The sequence below is a fragment of the Aquila chrysaetos genome, chromosome 20, assembly GCF_900496995.4.
Source record: "Aquila chrysaetos chrysaetos chromosome 20, bAquChr1.4, whole genome shotgun sequence".
Classification (NCBI taxonomy): Eukaryota; Metazoa; Chordata; class Aves; order Accipitriformes; family Accipitridae; genus Aquila; species Aquila chrysaetos.
Genome location: NC_044023.1, coordinates 20,861,676 through 20,886,812, shown reverse-complemented (window position 1 = coordinate 20,886,812; position 25,137 = coordinate 20,861,676). Strand labels below are relative to the sequence as shown.

At 44.6% G+C, this 25,137-nt stretch overlaps 1 long non-coding RNA gene across 3 annotated transcripts in view; it reads right to left on the bottom strand.

The window, feature by feature from the left end:
• The window catches only part of LOC115353813, a 217,389-nt gene that overhangs the window by 10,465 nt on the left and 181,787 nt on the right, over positions 1-25,137 (bottom strand). For 2 of the 3 annotated variants that reach the window (XR_005930957.1, XR_003927708.2), the window contains exons 5-7: positions 4,567-4,666; positions 3,217-3,338; positions 445-497 (exon numbers count right to left, since the gene is read on the bottom strand). This is a non-coding gene — a long non-coding RNA (uncharacterized LOC115353813). Of the gene's footprint in view, positions 1-444; positions 498-3,216; positions 3,339-4,566; positions 4,667-12,685; positions 12,779-25,137 lie in introns of all 3 variants that reach the window. The other variant, XR_005930958.1, reaches the window with a different exon arrangement.

Genomic DNA, 25,137 nt, shown 5'->3' with positions numbered 1-25,137 from the left:
CTTACATACTGCAGCTTCTCATAAAGCCCAAGACTTTCTAGCACTAAAACCTTCTTGCTGGGAACACAGACAAAACAGAACTATATATTTTAAGCTTTTAAAGCGTGCCTTCTACCTACATTAATAGGGAGGTGGTCCAGACGCTGCAGTAAGGGTTAATAATTATCCCAACACATTTACAAGTGTACATGCAAGAGGCAACACTGTCAGGTTTTCCCTTTCAGATGGTTGTAGGTGGACATGGGCCTTGCTCTGTATTCCCCCCAATGTTCAGATTAGTGTTCCTCACGTTAACTTAGTTAATATTAATGTTTATTTGCGGTAATAAAACCGACTCGATTCTCCAGGGAGAACTGGAAAAAATAAGTTGTTACCTGGAAAGTATTGGAGGAAAAGGTGAAGAGCCAGTAAGGGATAAGGTGAGAGGTCCCGGAGCCAGCCTACCTCTTGCAAGCTCTTCCAGAGCAGCTTCTGTGACCAAGTTTAGCAATTCAGTCCTGGGGAGAAAAAAAAAAAGAAAAAAAAAAAAGTAAAAATCAATGGTAATGAAAAATACTAATAACATTGCTTACATGACTGGAACTGCAGATGGTGGGGAAGGTATTTCTGCCATTCCACTTTCACTGGCACTTGCACCAAAAGCAATCAGCACTTTGTCACTTACAATTGCTGCTATTTGAAATCCAGCAAGAAAGGAGGCTCGAGTCACAGTTTTTAGGCAAACGCTATTGCAAAATGTATGGGGTTTAATACCCTATCCAGAAACGCGGCTGTATTCCTCCAAGCTGTTCCGTAACGCTGACGGCTGCCGAAGAGCAGAGCCCAAACCTGGAGGGAGGCAGAGGAGGAGCAGGGGGGAGCGGGGAAGGTGACACCCCCGGCGGGATGAGCGACGCCTTTCTCCGGCTCCCCACGGCGCGTGGGGCGAGAGGCGGCTGCTGCGAGGGGGGCGAGAACCCCGCGGAGACTTCTGGGGTCCAACGCAAAACTGGGCGACTCGCCGGGGTTTTCTGGACACTCGAACAGTCGCTGTGAAAAGGAGAAAGGGGACAAGAGCCCTGCCACCAGCCGGATACGCGCACCAAAGAAAAAGGAATTTGATACACCTTAAAAAATAAGATGTTTGCAACTGCGCGCGCCTCCTCTGGAAGCTGTAACGGCTTTCGCTGGAAGGCGGTACCGGAGGCGACAGGAGTGCTGTGCTGTGGGAGTTGGAGGTCTGGAGGGCGAGGGCTGTTTGTTGGGTTATTTTAGGGATGGGTTTAAAGTTTCTCACCCCGCACCGCTATTCCCCCAAGGGTCCAAGGTTTGCTTTCTGAAGGGTTTCTTGTGCCACCCGAGTAACGTTTTTTCATTCTTTCCTGGCAACTGTTTATACGAGGGGACTTCATGACTCCCTCCTGTGCTTCTAAAGCCTGAATTTCTCAGAGGCAGCTACTATAAGAATTAAAAAAAAACCTTTTTCTTTGGACAGTTTACTCTGTCGGATATGTTGCGAACGTGCGGGATCCTCTATGAATACAAAATGAGTTAAAAACTAATATCACTTTAGCCCTAAGAAATACTGGAGATCTCCATTTTCTACTTAATTTGCCTTTCACTGGTGGAATGCAGACGTGGGCAGTGCCTGTCAGGTTATATATGTTATGTCTTAATAACAGGCAATAAAGCAAGCTGTCCTGCATGAGGGAGTGCATTAATCTGACAGCTTTCTGTCTGAAATAAATAACAATGGAATATTGTGAAAATAAAATGAGTTTGTAAACAGGCACTCGCTCTCTTAGGAAAAACAACCTCCTCGATTGTTTTATGCTAATGCCTTGAACTCCTGAAAAAGCAATAAAAAAGGATATGTTTAGCAGAAATACAACTGAATGCTGCCTGCTTGATAAAAAGAGACACTACTTTTCTTTAAATCCGATGCATACATCGCGCAACCTGCAACATGATGGGGGGGAGATGGTACACCACTTAACTCTATCTCTAGCGATCAGTCTCACCCTCTTAGAAAAGAGCTTTTCTGCGAAGACTCTTCACAGTTCATAGCTGCCTCCCCGGTGTGCGTACAGCTTGGGCCTCACCAGGAAGCGGGACGCGCAGCTTATAAAAAAGGATAGACGTTTGTCTTTTTCCAAGCTTAGCACCCATTTCAAGAGGCGCAGCAAGCGGAGGCTGCCTGCACCCTGCGCGTATGGGAGCTGTTTCTCAGACGGGCTATTCGCGCCTCACCTTTGGCTTGGAAGTCTTTCCCAAGGTCAGCTAAGGACGCCGACACCTCGTTAGCGTCGGCGGGACCGCTCGCTGCCGCTCCGTCAGAAAGCCCCGGCTGCGGGATGAGGAGATGCAGGCGGACGGTCCCCTGGCCGCCCTCCCGCAGCCCGGCGCGTCCCCCCCGCGGTCCTTGGCAGCGGGCATCCCCTCCGGGACCGACCTCCGGCCCCGCCTCGGCAGGGAACGGCTCTGCCACCGCCGTTCTTAAAACGGCCGCAGCCGGTGCAGCGGGCGCAAAACTGAGTAGCGGGTAGCGTCTCGTCGCTGCCAGAGGAACACGGCTATCTCTAGGAGACAGCCTCGGAGTACACGTGCGTGTCCGTGCATAAGTACGCTTCCCACAAACACAGAGAGTGGCAGACTAAAATAACCCTAGCCTGCCACCGGTTCTGAGTCTCTTTCCACGTTTTCCTCTTGCAGACACTGGCCGTGTATCGCCAGTCCTCTAACTCTGTCCTGCCTCTCATTAGGTGCACGAAAAAGTTCCCCTCCCCAACAGTTTGATGTTTCGATAAACAGACACTCGCCTTTCCTTTCGTGGGTCCTCTTCATCAGCTTTAACTGCCACGTTGCAGTGTCTGCGATGGCACTTATTGTAATTCGTACCATGCTCTTCATTTGCTTTGGTTTTGAACTCTCTCTGTTTTGAGACTTTTCAGTTTGTGCATGAGAGTGTTTTAGCATTAGAATTTCACAAGACCTTCATGTGCATCTTTCCTTTGTTTTTTCCCATCTCTAAGGGTCAAGAAAACTTGATAAACTCATTTGGTATTAAATTTCTTTTCTTGAGCTCCTTGCTGAACCTTTTGAGGTCAAGAAGTATCTTTGAAAGTCTCTTTTTTTTTTTTTTTTTTTTAAATGCACAAATACAGGAGACATACCAGTAACCCTATGTAGCATTACTAAGACAGTTCCTTCCCAATGTACCTAAGATTATTTTCTTACCCTTTAAGAGCATAGTTAGTCCTGTGAGGTCTGGACCACGCCTGCTCTCTGCGCTGTGCTCTTCATTCCATCCCGGCGATTAATTCCCTTTGGGTGGGAGAACATCAAGGCATTGGCAAATGCTGAAAGAGGAAGAATCAAAAGCATCCCATTAGGAGCCAACAGAAAGGATGCGACTTCAAGACGTTCATTAATTCAGCCCATGATAATTTAAATGCAAAGCAACTCCTAGGACAGGGGGACATCCCAGAATTGTCGATCAGGAAAGAGGAACTTTTGAGAGAGTCCAGCTCCTTGCTGCCCGCTCAGCCTCTCAAACCCCGCACTCCTCGGGATGCAGAATGACCCAGCTGCAAGAGGAGAAGGGACACGGAGTCGCTTCCCCCCTCCACTGCCAGCTGAGGGTGCAGGATTGGAATCCTCCAGCAGCACAAGGGGAAAGTTTGCGTGCCCTTGGTCAAAGGTGGCACCTAAAACCAGCTACCAAAACATCTGGCCATTAATAAAAATGCTTCCTTTGAATAAAAGTGACTGGCAGCTGTGCTCCAGACTGACTCCCCGCTCTCCCCGAGCGCTTAACGCAGCATCCTCCTGCTCCAGACCTCGGGGGGGCTTGGTGGTCTCCCCAGCATGCCCCAGAGTTACAACACACCGAGGCAGGTACTTCAAAGCACACATAGGGACTTATTTTTAGACACTCTGAACTCATTGCTCTGCAGCCCTAAGTAGAAGTGCAGATTGATTTTTTTTTTTTTTTTTTTTTTTTTTTGTCGTCACCTCCAGGGAAGGTGCCGCAAATGCTCCCCGTGCCAATTAATTCAGAAAGAGTATCAATAGGCAGGAAAGGCATTCATCGGGATTGCTCTCCCAGTGATTTCATTTTAGGGGATCTTTCCATTTTATGCTGGAACACAAGCAATGACCTGTTACATCAGCTCAAGACATAAAAAGAAACAAGTCAGAGAAAAGAAGGGAAAGCCCTCTCTTTCATGCCCTTTATGATAAAAATAATAAATCATTTTCCCAACTGAGGACCTGTAAAGGAGTCTATCAAACAGGACACGTGTTTAACAAGAATTTCTCTCATTAGCACTCCAAGGAGGGCCATGGTTAAAGCAGACAAATAATTTAATTTTTGTCACACTTCCTAACATTGCCACCAAACTGAGGCATTTAAAGTTAACACTTGTCACAACACTAATTATCTATTTGAACAGCAGAGCTCTCGGCTGATTGAATGAGTTCTTCTGCAGTGAGAACAGAGCATTTCATCAGCTGCATCTGATCATCATTACTTTTTGGATATAGGATGTAAATCGACTATAACGACAGAAAATAAGGCTTCGGTACCTTTACAGCAGCTTCACATGAGACAGAGGGGAACTCTTCTGCAGCAGGCAAAAGCTTCTGCTCACGTACTGGAAAACAATGTCTTGGGGTTTTGTGTTGCCTTGGAAACATGAAAAATAAAGTGCCATTAATTACCTATTTTCAAGCAACTTGAGTATCCAGTGCTGAGGGCCTGATCCAAGGCTAATGAAACCCTTACCCCAATTTCAGCAGACACTGACTGATCGATCAGCCCTTCTAAACAAGGAGAGGACCGAGGCAGAACAAAGCTCAGCCAAATTTTACTTCTGACCACGTTTCCAGAAGATTTACCAGAAGGCTTCAGGAAGACGCTCAAAGTGGTGGTTAGCAGTGGTTCCTTCTTGCCTTCACATCCATGACTTTGTTAACGCTGCCATCTGTTTATTTTTTAAAATATATGTCCTCTTTTTTCAAAGAGGTACTAGCAGCTGACCTGATAAGCATCCATGCAAACATACATCAATCCCACATATACATTTTCTCCATATAGGAAATCATGCTAATAGTCCTGGTCATGGGCACAGAAGCATCAGTTCAGCCAGACCTCCTGCTATCATTCTTTCTGCCCAAAATACTGCCAAATAACGATGTCTCTACTATTATATCTTCTGCATAATCATTTAACTGTTAATTAAACATTTTTTAACTACAGATTGCTTGCTTCTTTTCCTCCCATTAGTAGCGGTGCTTTAATCCTAATTATAAATCTCTCTGAAACAGGTGAAGACTAAAATCAACTTCTTGTGGGAGTTTGAAGCTGTCCTAAAGTTTTCTTTTGGAAAGACTGTTCACCTCCCCTGCCAGCACAGCGCAAAGCAATCAGCTCAAAGTCCAGCCACAAAGGTACAGAAGGATAAAAATAATTCCAGTAAAATCTTCTTAATTTTCTCCAGGAATCCTTCTCATTTATGAACTATACAAAGTGTCCCTTCTCTTTCATTGACAATGAATATTAATCTTTGTCTATCAACCCAAGCATAATTTTAGAGTATTTTCCACTCATTCATATTCACAAGGTTGACCATCATCGCTAAAGAGCTTTGATTATCCGGTTTCGGATTTGGGCTGGGTTTTAACATAGCGGTACTTGACAACAGTGACAGTATTTCATTAAACGGAACGCTGGAACGGGGTGGAGTCCCATGTGCCGCACAGCCCGTTCAAAGACGGGCACGCACTGACGAGCTGGAGAAACGTCAGAGCCTGAGACTCGAAGACCACCAGCATTTGCAGCCGCGGTGGTCACGCCGTGCAGCGGGCAGAGAACGAGCCCGTGGCCCGGCCAAACGCGGAGCACACGGGGGCTTCTGCACCCAGGGCACCCGGCGGCCGTCCCCGGCCGCTTCCCCGGGGCGCAGCAGGGACACGGCGAAGCCGCACCGGCGCCCAGCTCCCCGCGACGGTGCGACGGGCACGTCTCGTCCCCTCCAAACACACCGACCCCTTCTTGTCTCCGTGGGCACGACCGAGCCCCAGCCTCGCCTTCACGGCACTTGGTACTAAAAAGGGCACAGTTCAGCCACAAACCCAACGCTGACTTCACCGCTTAACCCCAGGAGCCTGACTCGTCTAATTCCAGCCATACCTACAGCTTTTCCAACATATGTATACGCTCCTATAGAGTCACAGAATCACTTAGGTTGGAAAAGACCTTTAAGGTCATCGAGTCCAACCGTTAACCTAGCACTGCCAAGTCCACCACTAAACCATGTCCCTACAAGGTTCTCTGCCCCAAAGCCGTTGGCATGAGCATATACAAAGTTCAAGACCCATTTCAGCGCTTGTAGGCAAAATGCGTCAGCAGCATTTCAAACTGCCTCCTCCACTTGGGAGGCTAATGAGCAAAATACACTGGAGACTGCGACTTCTCCCAGGTCTCTCGCTGCCTCCTCCCCACCTGAGCTGCTTTGCCTCTCAGCATACTTCTAACGAAGCATAATTAACATTTTAAGAAAAGTAATCCACCAGGAACATCTGTTTGTTGAGAAAATCATCTATAACCAGACTCAAACTGTTCCTTTTCTCAACTGACACAGTTCAACAACTACAGCCAAAAGGGATGGGATCGGACACTGGTGATGGTCCCCACCGCTGAGTGTGTGTGTGCTGGGGGAAAGATCCAGCCCCGCAGCCACCCCACATCTGGCCGTACCCCGTCCCTCCACCGCAGCCCCAGGGATGGGATTTGGAGATCCTGCCCACAGCACAGGGATGGGACGCGGCCACCTCCCAGGCTGCTGGAAAAGCACCGCTTCCATCTTGTAACACTATGCAAACATGGCAAATGCTATTTTTACACTTGGTCCCAGCTATTTTAAGCAAAAATGTGCTTTGCAAGACACCGAAAGACAACCTTTTCCTTTAGTTAGCCATCCATTTCTAAATGAGCTATTTACATCCATGATTTTGAGTTTTCTTTTCTTTCTCCAATTTTCCTCAGGAATAATGCCATTGGCAATCTCCATGAATCTCTTTTTGACTCTTTTTGAAGGTTAAGCTGACTGCAAGAAAGCTGGATCAAAGGGAAATGAAAACTTTATTCTAGAAGCACAGAAATATTTACATAACACAAGATAAGCTAGAACTCCTCATTTCTACCATGTAGACACGCTTGTAAAAAGCATATAAAAATAGGCTGGTTTTAGTTCAATTGGGGAGGGGAGGAGAAGAGATATTTTATAGCTCATGTAAGAGAAGAGAGACAAGGCTGGCTATCAGCACAGTTTGTAATGCATCTAATTGAAAAGATCCAGAGTTTTCAGGGTTTCCTGCCTGAAGGAGAAGAATCTCCCAGAGCCATTTTGATGCACAAGAGGAAAAGAGAATAAAGCATCCCACCGCAGCCTGGAGCTCACGCCTCCTCTGAGCAGCAAACCAAGGACTGTGAGGAGCCCGGCTAAATAAGCCAAAGGTTCAAACGTCAAATGACAAAGCTGACTATTGATTGGGAAAAGACTGCCAGAAACAATCGGATTGACGCAGGCAGCTCTCGGAAAGTAAGACAAGAGCTTTATTTCAACCTCCTCTTCTGAGCTACTCTGAGCTCCTCAGCTGTGACCACAAATTTTGGCAGCAGCCTACTAATAGGACTGATGAGAGATAATACAAATTGACTAAGGGTTGCTCATTACAGAGCAATAATAAAAATGAGAGACATTTTTTCACAACATATTTCTCAAGAATTGGTCTCTCTTTGGCCAGCTCTAGTAAATTCAGAATAATGGGAAGTTCAATAGACTTATCGAGATTTGTTCTAATGAGTTCATCATCTCTCCTCACCGATGCGCTGGAACCAAACCCATAAATCAATATGTTCAATGTGTTCGATATCAAACACCCACTTCTGCCTGCCCTCAGAGAAGTAGAGTTATCCGTTCTGCAGTTAATTAGCTATCCTCTAGGAAGAAATGAGAAAGGCCATGCTTTAAATTAGACCCATCTGGTAAAGGCTTTCTTGAAAAGATGAGACTTATGTCATGTTTTGAAGCTATCAAAGGCAGAGGTTTCCCAGCAGAGGCCATCTGTCCCAGATAACTGCTGCCAGTTCTCAAGATTATCAATTAGTCCATAATGGTTGTTTCTATGACAAAGGTGACTGAAGAGTCAGGCGGCTGACCTCTGAATACAAACATCGTGGTGGAGTCTAATAAAAGCCCAGGTACCGAGATGAGGAGCGGGGCATCGCTTCCCAGCACCTCCCTTTCCTTCAGGGAAATAGCAGGACTCTTGCTCTTCTTTGAGTTCAAGTAGGAGCCGAGACGCTGCTGCTTGTGGCCGCTTTCCTGCTTAATTGGAGTATGCGCTAGAAAGCATGGGACAGGTTCAGGTCCCTCCTCCCTGCCCAAGGGGTTTTAACCCAGTATCTCTGATTTTCTTGAAGCCTCGTGGATTAGAACCCTCCCTTACACCTACCTGAACTCCCAGCTGCATGTTTGGGATGAAAGCCCGGCTTTTAGAGATGAAAGTACAGTGATTTCTAGACCCAGATAATGTGCTAACTAGGCTCCATTACATACGGCCCATGGCACGGCCGCAGCCACAGCTTCAAGACTAAATTGCCACAAACTGCACTTCCCAAATCTCAGAGGAGACTCAGACCGCAGCCAGGCTTGGATCTGTTTTTCCCCCCTATTCTATGTAGTTTCAATTCTGTTTGAACGTGCCACATGCTCTATTCTCAGGTCACAGCACAGCTGAAGTGCAGTCACACGAGTCCTGCCGCTACTGAAGCAGCTTCTGTCTCACTGCTCTTATCGGGGCAGCACAGGGCTGGGACCAGCTTGTAAGGAGAGAAATTGCTTACATAATTTATGATGTCTCTTGTTGTCAAAATAACCAGACAAGCTTAAAAATATAAGCAGACGCTGTGAGGAACAATATGCTTAAAATGTTGAATTATGTGGTAGTGGCATAGAATGGGAAATACCTCAAATTAGAATAGAATAAAAATGTAAGGTATTAGAGAAATACCAAACATATTCTATATTTCACCCATCAATAATGCATCATACATTGCTTTAAAGAGAGAAGATGATGATGGCCAGTGGCTCAAGGAAGATATTTGAAGTGCCAAATAAACATTACTGCAGCAAGTGGACTCTGCTGGTGGCATGTCACACCTGTAACCTCCAGGGAAGGGACCTGCCAGACAGCTGCTCTACATGGGCTTTACAGGCATTTTTCATTAGTGATAAGGAAAAAAGCATTCAGACATCTATTTCTCTATATGTGCAGAACACCTAAGTTATGTGAGCACGGTAACTCATACGCAGAGAAAACGGATGCACAAATGGACGTGCCAAAAGGCGCTTCAGCATCGCTGTTCCCAGAGGGAAAAATCCACCCCTCTGCACACCTACGGCAGGGCAGGACTCCTGGCTCCCAACTTCAGGATCTAGTTGCTTAATTAGATAAGGACAAATATATAAAGTATATACACCGAAAACTGAAGGAGCAGAGGGCTGTTTTCTAAACACCAGCAGCAGAGAAGAGGCCGATTACCAGGTTGCGGATGGACACCACACATTTTAGAAATTAAGCTATAAGTTGTTGGGTTTGGGGTTTTTTTACCACATCAGTTGGATTTCTGTCTGTGGGAAACTTTTCCTCAGAGAGGCTCTTTTCATAGAAACAGCAGGGCATGGAGCGGTAACAGCGTGAAATGAGAGATCTTGAAAAGCAGCGCTGTTCTGCAGGAAGCCCTGCATTTGCATGTTAAGCTACATCTATTCCCTGAATGCTCAGACACATGAAAGCAACTCCAGATTTTTAGTCAGCAGCAGATCTTTTAGCTTCAGCCTGAATTTAAAGGTCATGCATGTTTAGAGCTCTTTTTTTTTTTTTTTTTTTTTTTTTTTTTTTTTTACGCTTAGCTGGAGCAGCGTTACACGGCTCTCCTTCGGAAGAGAGGTGAGAAAAGAAAAGTGCCGGCTCAGCCGTGCCGGGACATCGGGGTCACAATCTCGTCTGTAGCAACAGTGTCTGATGTTGGCTCCCGTTCCCACTGACGGTGGCCCCGATACACTGGGATGTTGTATGAGAGACACTTCTCTGGTGTTGGTGACCTTAACAAGAGCTTTTTAGCACTTGTCGGGGCTATGACAGCTGAATCTTTTCAGGCATGGAAATGCAGCGCAAGTGGAAAGCAACTGAACGAAACCCACTGTCCTTTTCACAAAACAGTCCCGAGGGACGTTCGACACAAACTCAATTTCCACCTTTCTCATCTTCAGAAATAAGACCTATTTTTGACGAGCCTGAAGGTTTCCTACCCAACATGGCAATTCTGCCCTTCGGCTTTGCGCCATGCGGCTGGAGGGGCGGGCAGGGCTAACGCCCACCGTCTCCCCCCCACCACCCTCGGCAGTACCACCTCACCGCCAGCCGGGGCTGCAAGGCACGGATGCTCAGCTGTGCTTCTCGCTCCTCCTCATCCTCCCGTGACACCCTGACGAACGGTCGAGCATTGCAAGGTTGTCATCAACACCACCGAGCTCCCCAGTATGCCGTTTCCTCCCTTTCTTCGGCATTCAGGAGCAGGTGAAGTGGGAGATAACGAATAAAATTACGACCCTTGTCATTGTCTTCCAAATGAGAAACACTGATGTGGCAGCGTATTTGAATATTCAGGAAAGGGGTGGACCTACACACTGGATTTACTGATGTAAATGTTGGTCTCGGCCATTGAATTCCTGGTGCTGATGAAGGTTGCAGAAAAACTATATGTATGCAGAATGGCTAAGAGGCGAGGGCTTGCTTTCGCCTGCCAATATATAAAGGACTCAAATGATTGTTGGTTTGTTTGGGTTTGTGATTAGATTGATATGGCTTATACCTAAGTATACTGCTGATATAGATGAGCAATTAAAGAGCAACAGAAGCTAAGATCTTTGGATTCACCTGAAATGCACTGGGGAGCCAGCAGGGAAGGATCCCTGGAGAGACTTATTCAACCCCAGAAAGGAGTGGATACCCTCCAGAGGGCTATTATTTCAGTTCTTCTGGACTGATCATTTATCTCGCACCCGCTGGCGAGGCAGCACATGGTCCCGTCCCCTCTGGAGGTGCAGCACAGCTTCTGAAGCCACAAAGAAGGGAGCAGACAGAGGCAGGGACGGCTCTCATCTCACACCCCCCATCAACACTGACGGCAGAGGCAAAACCTCCTCAGACTTCCCAGCACAACCGCATATAGTGGGACTTAAAAAGACCTGTTTCAAGACGCCCTCCTTCCCCTCCCTCTTCTTTTTCTCAAGGTACTGAGAAGCGGTTTCTCACGTAACTGAAGGAAAGTGCCTAACCTCAGAAGAACATTATTTTAAAGATGAGCACGCCTTACTCAGAAATCCTAGATGTACTTGTTCAGCGCTTCATTGAAGGGTGAGTTCGGGTCTGACAGCAGCTGCTCTCGGGAGTACCGCCAGCGTTACGCAGGGGCAGTGGGTAGGTACAGCTGGTGTCACCAAGCGGGCAGACTTGCTTAGCAAGGCAAAACATTCGCCTGGGGCTTCGGAAGACTCAGGTTCTGGCCTCCCGGTTCCCTTGCACAAATGCATTTATGCTTTGCTCTGTCGCCTCCACGAGCGCTGACGGTGCTGAGGCACCTGGTGTGCTGAGACCGCTACTTATCCTGATGATGAACGTGACAAAATTGCTTGGGGGTTTGGGGGTTTTTTAGCTGCTTGTTCGCCTGTATCTAGGCAAGTCCCTTGTCTTACACTCAGAGTAAGTTTTCTGTTACTTTCTGCCTGTAAGCCTCCTACCCAAAGGCATCTTCTTCCAGTATTGCAGTCCCTGGGGCATGGGGCAGTGATAATATTCGATACTGTGAAGTCTCGGAGGTTTGCTCCATCACCCAGCACCAGAGAGCCCTCCCAGCCCCAAAACACCTTGAAAGATTCCGTGTGTCTGCCTCCAGGAGTCCCACTGTCCATCCACCATACAGCACAGGACCACAGGCTGGATCGGACCACACGCTGAGGGCGGAGGAAGAGGAAAAGAGATTCTCCTTTTCCCTCTCTCCCTTCAACAAACCCACACCCGGTTATCATGCTGGCTTACAGCATCTGATGCTACTTTGCACCCCTTTGCACTCACCTCTCACCGGGTCCTCGGGCAAGTCATCAATCTGTTACCATTCTGGGACTCAAATTCTACCAACGCGTACCACTCAACTTCCCCAGCACTCTTCTCCTTTCCAACTACATCCTATCTGTGCACGTTGCGTTAAGTTACCCAAGCTTTACTGCTACGTTTAGGGTACAGAGCAGAAGTTACATAAAGCAGCAGCATCCCTGTAAGGCAAAACTGATCTTACGTACAGGATGGAAACATTTGTAGCTCACAATGGCCACCCGAAATGGGGGTTATATAAAATTGCAGATAGTACCAAAAAATTTCAAAATAGAGGAAAAAATTCTCTCTGACACACCTATAAAATGGAAATATTGCATATTACTCTTAAATGCGTTATTTTACGACAAATGTAGTCATACTGCATTTAAATGTGTAACTATCTCAGGATTTAGCACATCAGTTGAAAATTTTCATGGTCAAGATAAAAAAAAATTTAAAAAAGCTTTGAATCAGAGTTGCTCACCTTTAGCATGCTCATTTGGGGTCTGCGCAGGCTTTCAGGCACAAACAGCTCCATATCTTACAACACATTAACAGCACGGTTAGGGAAGATTGCCTTTGCAAAAAGGAGCGAGAAAAAAGAAGCTGAAGCACTGCAGAGACTCAGTATTTGGGGAATACTGAGGAGTCACTGTCAATAAGGCTCAACACTGTATAACCAGCAAACAAAACATCACCAGGAGTCATTAATCTATTACAGAAGCTTAAAAAAAACTCACAAACTGAACCAGTGCTCCTATACATTAGTCTGAGACCACTAAAATATTTGCACATCCTTGATTTTCTATGGCAATTTTGTACCATTGGTTTAAACCACCATTTATCATTTGGAATGAAAACACCACAATTCAATAGCCTTTAACAAAGGACCCACTAAGCCTTAGGTTGAAAGTAACTGCTGTCCGGCTGTTTGAAAGGCAGGCATCATCCAAACCTTAGCCGACATGCTCCCGCCTAAAGAAATGAAGATGTCCCATGCAGACACCTCCTGAGATGGGGCTTCATTCTGAAAACAGGTAAGGAAACTGTGGCCACGTCCCTAAGCTGGCTTCCCTATGGGGTAAAGTCAGATGCTACAAAACGTGCATAACTATGAATGTTCTTAGGCCAACAGTTTTCACTGCGTAGCACTGTAATATGGAAGCAGCTTAGAAATGTTGTGTGTATGAAAACGTAAAGCAAGCACTGGCTATCTTAGGACTGATGTTCTTACGAACAAGTTATTGACAATATCTACTTCTGTTAGTGCAAGTTCAAAGCCCACAGATAAAGCCTTGGCTCATCATAGAAATATGGGAATTGCTTTTATAATTAGGATTTTTTTATTATTCTCATTGCAGGCTATTAGGCTGAGGGTCCATATTTGTAATTCATGTTTATAATTCAATTATTTACATAATGGACAAAAATGTAAAAGCAAATAAGATATAGAGTAGAAATATGTGTGGTTTCTTATTACAGTAAAAGAAGACAACTTCAAAACGTAGCTTTAAAAATGAAGGCCAACATTACTTCTAGATGCACAGCTTTTAATGGTCTCAAAAACACACACTCAAAACTAAATCAATGATAAGCAAATCCTGGAGATACATAACATTCTGGACTAATATACATGCAAGACAACAGCCTGAATTGGGAATTCTTGCCCTGAAACCGTAATGCCTTTGTACGGTCACAAAGAAGTTAGAACACAACATCTCTGACTCCTTTTCCTATACCCACAACGGGCAATAGAAAGCCCAGCCCACAAAAAGGGCTATTCTGTAACCATCCACATTATCTTTTTCTTAAACATATGTAAAGCTGGACAAAAAAAAAAAAAAAAAAAAAAAAGAGAAAAATGAAGGCTGATGTGTACTGTGTTTCACATTTCAGTCTTAACTCTTGTCTTCTCATCATGCATGCATTGTTAAATGGAGTAACGCATGGGGCTGAAAATTACCAAGCAGGTGTTTAAAAGACATCCGTAAGCAGTTCTGCTATAGTCTAATTAGTGTTCTAATACATATTACAGTGCAAAGTCATCATTATTTCCTCTTCGTTAGCTGCTGATATATAACACATCTTAAAAAAAGTCTAACCCATTTTCTTTTTTTAAATATTAAAAAAAAGAGCTTATTTCTCCCATTAACATAACAAAGACAATAGGAATATGATTAATGCGTGCCATCTAAACTATGTGCATTAAACATTAAAAACCAATGCACCATCTCAGCCTAATGTGCATTTGCATATTATAAAATATGCTTGTCAATATTAACATTTCACCAAATGAAATGTTGTTTAGGAAGAAAACCACAGAAAAATAAACCTTTTCTTCTAGCTGTCTTTTTGTAGCTGCTGATCCCTATTCCTATTCTTCGGAAAGAGAGAGACCACCAAGTCCAGCAGAACACATCCGAATTATTCAAGGCATGGCCTGACCTGGTGGGCAGAGAGCTACAGGATATATCTATCTTGTAGTCACTCCTGTGAGAGCAATCTGTGTCAGCTCTACACAGTTTTAAATTAGTTTTGGCTAGCGATTGCACTCTCTCTGCCCAAGCATACAGCTGTAGGATGGAGAAATTGCTAAAACACCGCCGTTCCTCTCAGCTTCTCAGATGGACTTTGCAACTGCACTGAGCCCAGCCCCGCTGCAGCGGAGCCGCTCGCAGGATCCCAGCCAGCTACTGCGAAGCTAACGCGTGTCTAAACTACAGTCACGGCAACACAGAAACACCTTCAGAGCTCGGGTCTGCCAAATATTGATGTGCGTCCTCAGGAGCGCTTCTGTCCATTAGACAGACTCGAGACCTCGCCCCATCGGGATAACTTGTGCCGAGGACAAGGCTGTCTCCAAGCCTGTGGACCAAGTTTCCTCGCATTTCAGAAGCTTAACAGCTATCAAAGCGAAAGAGATTCAAGTGCTCCCTTCCTAGAAATCTTCTGACATCTGCCAAGAAAATCCATCCCGGAAACCTCTGTATTTACCTTAATAATCCCCACCCAGCTGGCGAGCTGACCTGTGCAGCTGAGCTTCTCTCCCAGCCGACATTGAAGTCGTGGCTATAGGTGAACCCAGTGGTACAGCACATTTGGTTGTTCATGTCGAACAACTAGGGCTACAGTCACTTACCCCCTCCTGCTGTCAAGCACGTACCCTAGAGGGACCTTTTGATAATTTGGGCGACTGAGCAATACGTCAAGGACCCAGCTTCTCCCATGCTTGCGCAGACCGGGTACCCGCAGAAGAGCACTAAGAGATACCAAGGTCTCGGTAAAATAAGACATTCCCTTTCCCATCTCAAAATTCAATTCTCCATCAAACGTTGAAAATTAAAACGAACTCACCAGAGGGGACAGCAGCCAAGGAAGGTACATTTTTATGCCTGTTTCGCCTTTGGCAGCAGTCCTTTAATTACAGCACGTGGCAAGTCTTCAGCAACTTGCCAATTAAGCCTGATCCCCCAAACTCAACTTAAAGCTTCTCTGCAGTTCTGTTCTCCACCTTCTCCGAAAGAGCAGCAACAGATGCTTCACAAACTGATCCCTTATGAAATGTAACACCAAGTCTATAATGAGGTTTTACTGCAACAACAACAGACTTTACTCTTCCTCTAGAGATCTACAGAAATCTGGTCAATTTTTAGAACTCAAGCTTTGGGGAGGAAAAAAACCCAAAGTAGACACTAGTCATGAAGCTGATAGAAGCGGCAGAGACGTCAGGGCTGTGGGGCCGTGCCTTCTCGCCTCCTGCTCCGCACCCAGCATCCAGGCAGACACAGATTTAGACCTTGAACTAAAAGGCAGTGGGTGAGTTCACACCCTGCTGAAGCTCACTGGTACCTCACCAGTGACCCGGCACCACGGTGTCACTCTGTCCTCACAGGGGACGAGCCAGGTCCATGTCAACACCATCAAGTGGCTAGAAACAGCCCCAGGATTTGCTAGGGACGTTTCCGTCCGTGGCACAAGGACACATTTTCCTCGGGTTGCCCGAGCACATCACCTTCAGCCAAGATGAGAGGAGGTGCTCACCTGGGGCTGGCTCCTTGCCGAGGAACACGGCAGCTCACAGCACGTCGTACGGCTACGGGCACGCACCGATGGGGAGTCCAAGTCCCCTGTTCTCATGATGGGGCGAGAAGAGGCACTCGCCAGCAATATCTGCAGATCCGAGGCAGGACCGGTTCCCCTCCGAGGACTCTCGTGTCTCAGCAGAGCCACGCTTCGTTGCAACGTTACAGAGCGCTGCATTTCAAAAGCACCGCGCAAACACAAGTCAACAAGCGCTGTGACTGATGCTACGGGTAGGTAAGGCTTAATATGCCTTCACCTTAAAGACAGGGAATCAGCAGCAAATAGGTTAAACAATTTAGCACAGGTTGTTCAATAAATCAGTTGCAGAGCCTGGGTTGGAATCCAGAGATATTGTCTCCTGCTATCGTTTTGATTTAACTTTGCTAGAAGCACCTTAATTACTTTGTTTTGTTGTTACAGGCAAAATCTCGAGCATAGGAAATAGTATAAAGCACTGCTGAAAAGAAAGCTTGATGGGATTTTGTCTCCTTTGCTGCGAATACCCAGGACAAAGAGCAAAAGGTTGAAAGTAGATGGGCCACTGACTTTTCTTGGTTTGTTTTTACATGTTTTTTTCCTTATTTTTATTATTAGCCAAGAACACTCTGAAGTTTCCAGAGGAAAAGGGTAATGGTGTCAAGAAAATTTAACATCTATCTGAGATTAATGCAATGCAGCTCTATTAGCTTTAGGTCAGCTTCTTTTTTTTTTTTTTTTTTTTTAAAGACATGTTTACATCTCAGCTTAAAGAAACTATTGAACCACATATAAACAGAGTGGTGTGCTATACCTCAAGGCATATTAAAGTAGCCAAGCAGCACAGTAGTTTGATAATGTCTTAATGCACCATGGACATAGCATTTGATTTCATATATTGATCACTCTGTATACAATTAGTTGAGTAAGTGCAAGTTTACAATTGGTGCTGCTCCTTACTCTTGTTTTCTGTAGTGAATAAAACTGACTGAAGCGTAAGTGTGGGAAAGCAAGCACGTTTCCTGACCTTAGAAGTGACATCCATCCACAGTAATGAAGCACGAAGGCTTTTTAAAATCATGCAGAAAAGCAGTCCATTGGAGTTACGCTGACTGGTCTCTCACCTATGATTTAAACAGATTTTAAATGGATGCTTAAAGAAATATGATTCTTAAATATTTTTTTTAATTGAGGTTAACCTCCAGTTTTAAGGGAGTCAGAGAGTGACTACCTGCTTAATTTCAGTTCCAGACAGTTCTATATTTGACCAGTAAAAACTGCAAAAATGTTTAATAGATTTAAAGGAAATAATAAAGTTTTTCTTCCTCTTCTGTCTGATTAAAGGTTGCAGATGTTTATATTGTTCATTACTCAACAGATATAGGTAAATGTCTTATCACTGAGATTTCCAAAGATGTTATTTTGACGTGTCCACTCAGACCAACACCCACTTAGCACATCAGGAAGTAATTGTAAAATCAATTAATTCAACTGCTATTTCTGCAGCCTAAAGCATAATCACCCATGAAATGTTCATGTTTTTCAGGATAGCCGAAATTTATCATTTATGCTTAACCTGGACTATTTTTTCTCTCCACGCATTGAAGAGCAGCAAAGCGACGGTTGGATGTGCAGACAGAAAACAGCAGATGCTGGTGAGCTGGTTCTCACCTATTCTGCACCAGTTAAAACATTGCTTTAACACGTAGGAAGGTGTGGTGGAGCACAGGCAGATCTTCCGGACACAAACTGAAATGAGAACTAGATCCCTACCAGTAAAAGACACTTGTCCCCTAGGTAACGCCTTCTTTTTCCCCCCTTCTTCCACCTTTTCTCTGCTTCTTGTCCCACTACCAGAGCTTGTGTCTGTAGATTAGGAGGTTTCCGAGTGATTTCTGTGAACATCTGTAGGGAGCCAGCTCCTACCTCGATGAACACATGCTTTCGCAGCATCAGCTCCACAACAGCAAGTTACCACCCACCAGACTTCAAGGACACGGGGATGGGGCTGGGTTTTCAAAAGCTCTCTACATCCGCTGCACAGAGCTATGTCAAGAAGTTTGCTCCAGTTATGGATGCTGGATATTAACAACAACTCTAAACATAATAATTAGTTCATCTATCTCCAACTTACAGTAGCCTTTGTGTAAAAGTATTTAACAGTTGAATAACTTTAATTTTTTTTTTTTAGCTCCATGTAAAACAGGCAACATCAGTATAATCCTTAGAATCTAATAACAATTCCATCAGTGTAAAATCATTATCCTTAGGCAAGAAGGAAACCAATTCAATTATGATGTTGGCTGAAAAATCGAGGGTGAAAAGTTGTAGTACATATTAAACTTGAGGCTGGAAAAGTTGTAGTACATATTAAAATGGTTACTACAAAATTTGTGCACCCAGGCTAACAAATGCTAATATGTTCCTTTGTTACCTTCTAATTTATATGATTCATGTAAGCCCGCAGCAAGAGAAACTTGTTTTAAAATTCATCTACATTAAAAAATAGCAATGCAATGAATTGTAAAGTTATTAGCATTCATGTCTGGTTGTGTTATTAAGCTGTACACATCAAATCTGGTAGTACAAGTACAGAAATGTCATAATGAAGTAGAACAGCATTTAATCAGAAGAATTTCTAAAGGTCATCAGAGCATCATATAAATTCATCCATGCATGACAGCAATATGAAATAAATAACTGAAAGAACACAATAAGAATAAACTCCAATCTCTGAGCTTTGTTTCCAATAGTAGAAGAATTAGCCAAATTTCATGCCGAGAGAACAGCTAACAAAAAATACTGAATTCTGTAGCTTTAATTAATGAAAGACTAATACGACACAGATAAGGAATTTTACACGAGGGAGCTAACAAGGTATGGACGCTGATAGCTTCCTACGAACAGCTGATCTCATACGTCTCTGTAAAACTGAAAAGAAGTGTTCAGTTCAGTTTTTTCTTCCTCATATGCCAGATGAGCCCTCAATGATTCCGTTTAAATAACCAATGATTTGTTAATATTTTTGCACTCGTAACAACAGTTTGAGTGCTTTAGGACACGTATTATAGGCCCAATGCTTGGCAGCTCCAAACATTGGAGCCATTTTAATATTTCATGTTAACGTAGTGACACAGTCTCCATTTTCCTCGCCGGGCGGTGTGATGCTCCGGTACGGTCCGAGCAGATGCGGCGGTCACCCAGGGCCAGGCGCTGGTACCCGTAGTCGTGTTCAGCAGCGCCTTGCTCTGCACAAAACCTAATTGATTTCACTGGGACACTTCCCAGAATAAAGTTCAATTCACAGTGATTAAAGGCCCCAGGATCTGGCTCGGAAGGTGCATTCACACCATCGGGGATGGTGATACGGTGCAGTGGCACATAAGTGCAGTGAGACAGGCTAAATAACTAATTCATCAAAGACTGTTTCTGAAGCCCTGCATGTACCCATGGCTTTCACCTAATTAGTTGCCTTGGACACAAAAAGAAGCCACCCTTTGTTTCGAGCTGGTCTCCAGCCCCGAGCACTGCGGGCACAGGAGCTGGGGGGGGCACGGTGGGCGATGAGCCCTGTTTCCCTTCTCTGAGCGGCCACTTTTGGGCAGGATCAGGAGCGCTGCGCTGGGGACCTAATCCTTTATTCTGTTTGAACAGCACCACTGATACGTTTTAATGATGAGGAATTTTTTTTTTTTTTTTTTAATGGTAGTTCTTTGTCAGAATTCAAGCAAACCATATTCCTGGTGCTGCAATAACAGTTATCTGTGCTGGCAAAGAGAAGAGAAAGCAGATAAAGCACTTTACCACTTCCATGTATTTCAGCTGGCCAAACCTGCAAGCACCGAGAAGCCTATAAAATGGATCTCTGGGCTTTCTTAGCCTAATTGCAAAAGGGAATTTCTTACAAAGCAACCGCTTCTCTCCTGCTGGACCTGTAAATCCTCTGAGTTCATGTGCGTGCCCATATCTGTGTTGGCCCTTTCCATTTGAAAGGAGCACTGACAGTCATGGAGGACACTTAGGATTTGGCACTATAGCAGAAACAAAATAGAGATACTATATATTTCTAGAGTGACAAGCCAGCTGGATTATCTGTGTGATTTTGTGCACTACCAAGAGGAAAAAAGAACATACTACTCTATATTTCAAACTAATTTGGAGAATCCACCATAGTCCCCACTGGAGAAGTGCCTGCTCATCAAATTAGGTTTTTCAGCCCGGCTTCCAGCACCCTCTCGTCTCCATCCTCCTCCCCAGTGCCTGTGCTGGTGCCCTCAGCATAGGGCAGTGGGACTGAACCTACAGCCTTGGACTTTAATTCCCATCACCAGAGCAATTCCTACACTACGTAATGATACCAAAATCTCACACGCTGGGTCATAACACTAAAATCCTAATCTGTACATCATCCATCCACTAAGGCAGGACATGACACACAGGAGGAAGATGTTACACTATCATTTTCCATCTCCTTATTTCACATGTTCCCTCTAGGCCTCATCAAGAGAATAATTTCTCTTTTTTTGTTTTTGAATTCTAATAAATGACTGCAAAAAGCAACAGACAACTCCAGGGGCCAAGTACGGTCTCATGCATCATTTTCTTTTTTTTTTTTCCCCAATTCATTAGTGTCTGTGCTAAATGAAAGAATTTATAACCACACTCAGGTTTCCTGAGAAATCATCCTAGCAGCATGTTTACTGAATCAGCAGGAAAAACGAATAAACAAAAAGAAATCAGAGAAGAAAAAGCAGTATCTAAATGAAAGCTAGAGAAACTGAAAAGAACCATGAGATTATAATCTTAAATTAAAACCGCAGTGAGGGTAATATAAAAGATATTCTAATCACTACATCCAATTAAATGAAGTAAATCACTAAAGCATGTTAAGTGCCTTAACTATTATAATAATTAAGAATCAAACAGAAATCAAGCATCTTTGAAAGACTGATGATGCACATTAGTGAACAAGGAACGCTGTTTCCCATTCAAACGCAGAGGCAGAGCAGAAAACACAGGAGATTTCCCCCTGCCTAACGCCAGCAAGGGCATGAAGGCGGGCGTCCCACGTGGAAATTCCCGCTGGGAGACGGGGCGGCCTCTCCCCCGCAGTGCCAACGATGTCCTGCTCCCGCAGGAGCCCCTCGCTCCTGAGACAGGGAACGGCATCTTACGCCTCTGCCCTGCAGGAAAAGCAGGGAAAAGCAGGGAAAGCAGTGCCGTGCTTCCTACAAAGCCACGTCTCCTGCAGAGGACTCCCACGGACGTCTGCAACCTCTTCTGCTGCTCAGCTCCGGACAGCCCCTCTCCTCTTCCTCCTCCCCGAGGAGATACGCAAACAGAAGTCTGATGAGAAGTTCCATGAAAAACATTATACTTAAACTGCGATGCTCTAGGCAAACACTGCTTTGTACATTTTATGGTCTCACTGTCTGAAGCTCCGAAGCAAACGTATGAATTAGAATCACAGAATGGTTTGGGTTGGAAGGGACCTTAAAGATCGTCTAGTCCAACTCCCCTGCAATGGGCAGGGACACCTTCCACTAGACCGGGTTGCTCGGAGCCCCGTCCAACCTGACCTTGAAAGTTTCCAGGGATGGGGCATCTACCACCTCTCTGGGCAACCTGGGCCAGGGTTTCACCACCCTCATCCACCCCTCTTTTAGTTTAAAAACGTTATCCCTTGTCCTATCAGCACAGGTTCCTCCAATATAGAATGGCACCCTATGGCTCAGCGACAGCATTACCAAACACTTCTGTAAGAATGTGTATTAATGTCCAAATCAGTATACATTTAACATCTCTCCAGCGCTGGAACGTTCTGGCCCTACCGCCGTGATAAATTACAGCACAGCCGTTCAGATAAGAATCTGCGGTTCATGTACAACTCCTCATTAAATTAAAGACAGTCATCTTCCTATTCTAAATCAGTCTGTGGCCATGCACGGGTGATAGATATTTTAATTAGTAAAATTAGCAACCAAGAAGTACAATTTAGACACAAGATTTATCTGCAAATAATAATTCCCCAACTTTTCTGCAAGAGCTGGAGCTAAGCTTTTGGAATACAAAACGTTGATATTGCGCTAGACTAAAACAGCGGCACACACACAGACCTCACTGATGACTCCTCTACTTCCAGAGAAGTTTCAATAAATCTTTTTTTTTTTTTTTTTGAAGTCAGAGCATCCCTGCTTATACAAGACCCATTTTTATGAAATTCCACAGAGCTGGGGTTTCCTTGCCTTCAGAAAGCTACAGTAAATATTGCAGATTAGTTGAAATTAGGTGAACTCAAATTTCTAGAAAAAACGTACTCGTATTTGGAAAGAATAGCTACAGACAGAATCAAGGGACGGAAACTTGTCCTGCTGGAATCCTCTGCTGCACAAAGACACCCTGAAGCGTGGTAGGACGTTTTCATGAGATGCAGTGAGCACAGCAAAGGAAGGATCATTCGCACTGGGTTCTGCTTGTTTCGCTAATGCCATAGCTCTGATGATTAAAAATAATCCAGATAGTTTATTTAGCCACATCGCCCTGCACTTCAGGGAGGAGGAATAGCATTTAAAGGGCTAACACATACTGGATTTTAAGGGCCTGTAAGTAATTACTTTTAACAGTTCTCCCACCATTTTTACTTTGCACATCCCTTTTGCTTGGCAAAAGTTTGTAAATGAAAATCGCGCTAAGAAAAACCAAAACTGAACAAAAGCAACAGTGAGTTTTGTTCCCATTCTTTGTATTTGTTTTCCCTGTAAGAAGAATGCATTGAAGTGCTCAGTGTGAGATTTCATATGTTGCAATTTTATCTCAGGAAAGTAATCTCTCCCACACTGCATTGTATGAAAAGGAAAAGAATACAACAGTAACGTGGTTTTTTTTTCCATTCTTACAACTTCTTTATTGCCGGCAAGTAAATACAATTACACATTGTGCACAACAATACATGCTAAAACTATAAAATATCTGCAGTATATCTAAGTCTATTTGAGAACTGTCAAGCCTCCAATCAGGTAAAGAAGAAGAAAAGAGAAAACTATTATGGAAGAACGGGTTCCCGGGCTGTTTTGGCAGCAGGAAAGAGCTCAGATAGGAATGTGAGCAATCTGCAACCTGCAAAGGCCAGTCCACCACTTAGCCAGTACCAAAAGTTTTATTAACAGGCTGTAACACTCCCTACTCTGCAATTGCATTTGCAATATTACTTTTAAGAAGCTCATTTACACCAAGTCCAGCCCATAATCACTTTTGTGCCTTGAACCATAGAACTGTTAAAATTTTACAATATTAGACTAAGTATAGGTATTTCGTTGGTGAGACTGATCCTTGAATTCTTTTCTTTACTACATTCCCAAAGCACAACCCGCTCCAGTCCCAGTGCTGAGAGGTCCTGGCAGCCTTCAGCTCTCTCAGAAATCAGCAGATTCCCCCCAGAAATGGTACTTATGTCCTGACTACAAACTGCTGGCACTCTCACCCACCACCCCCAAGCCACCGTGTCCCCTGAAATCAAACGTTCCCAGCCCGGCCAGCGATGCTGACCCCTGTTCCCACCACGATGGGCTGTAGTTTCTTGGCCCCTGCGCAAACACCAGATGAAACGCAAAAGGCTGTTCAATGCAGTCAGGAGCGCAACCTTGCAAAACTCAGGTGAGTACTAACATGATCTGATCCGAGCCACGAGAGAGGATGAACCCACTAAGATGGTATGAAAAATCCAGCGCTAGAGCCAGCTTCAGACCCCCCCACCCCGTGGTGCGAGGGTTTAACTAAGGCCTGCCAGCTAAAACCAGTGAGCGTTAGACTCATTTCCCAGCGGAGATGGATGTATCGAGACGTTATCAAACCGTATGCTGTTTTCAGCTGTAGCTTTCAGGCCAGGCTCACACCAAAATATAGTCCCACTGAGGGGATTTGCAGTATGATGCTGCATTAAAAAAACGCAAGTTAAAGACAAAAAGCAACAACAACAAAGTAACAACATTAATCCAAAAAGGCTCAGTAGAGAAATCCCTTCAAAATAGATACTTTTATCTACAATCCAGTTCAAACTTTCTCAATTTTAGCACAAAATATTGCAAACTACATTGGAAAAAACCCAGAACCCCAGAGACAGCCTTGCCCTTCATTGCTTGTGCCACACCACGACTGAGTCTCCACTTTAACAGGAGGCTGCTTTTTTTTTTTTTTTTAGGGTTACTCCTGCGGAGCTCCCCAGCTACCTGCAGCTCCTCCACTTGGCCAAAGCAATGCTTCAGTCCCTCCTGCCCTTTCAGACCCCACGACCACTGCAGTGGGTGAATTCAGCTTCAGACCCGCTCCTGCGGGTGATTTTTCATCTCCGATGGGCCCCCTCTCACAACCCGCCTCTTCCATTATCTGTATCATGTAAGTCTTCAAACTCTCATCCCCAAAGATTTAACCAGCCTCCCAGGTCTTTCAAACAGTTCCTCACTCAAGAGCCTTCACTTATCTGTGGAAATATTTTACCTTTCACCATATAAAGCTTAGATTTTTTTCTGTGTTTGAACTTCAGTCTGCTTTATTTTATCTTCTAATATACCTCAGTGTCTTTTACAGTTCCTGGTTATATTATTATGCATTTGAGCAAGTCTCCCCTAAGGAATGACCTTATCTATAGGTATTAAAGCCTGACAGCTTTCAGCTGTTCTTTTACTGCTAGATTTGTTCTTTGGGCTGGGGAGGGGGAAGGCCAGGTTTAGTGGATAACCAGTAAATATCTACTGAGATCTCCCTGCCCAGATTTAACCCTTTTCACGGGCTCTGTCTATAGCGTCTTAGACAATTGCTCTGTCTTTTCTTTCCCTAAATTATCCCAAGAAAGAAAAATTTGCATCTCTAGCGGTATTTTGG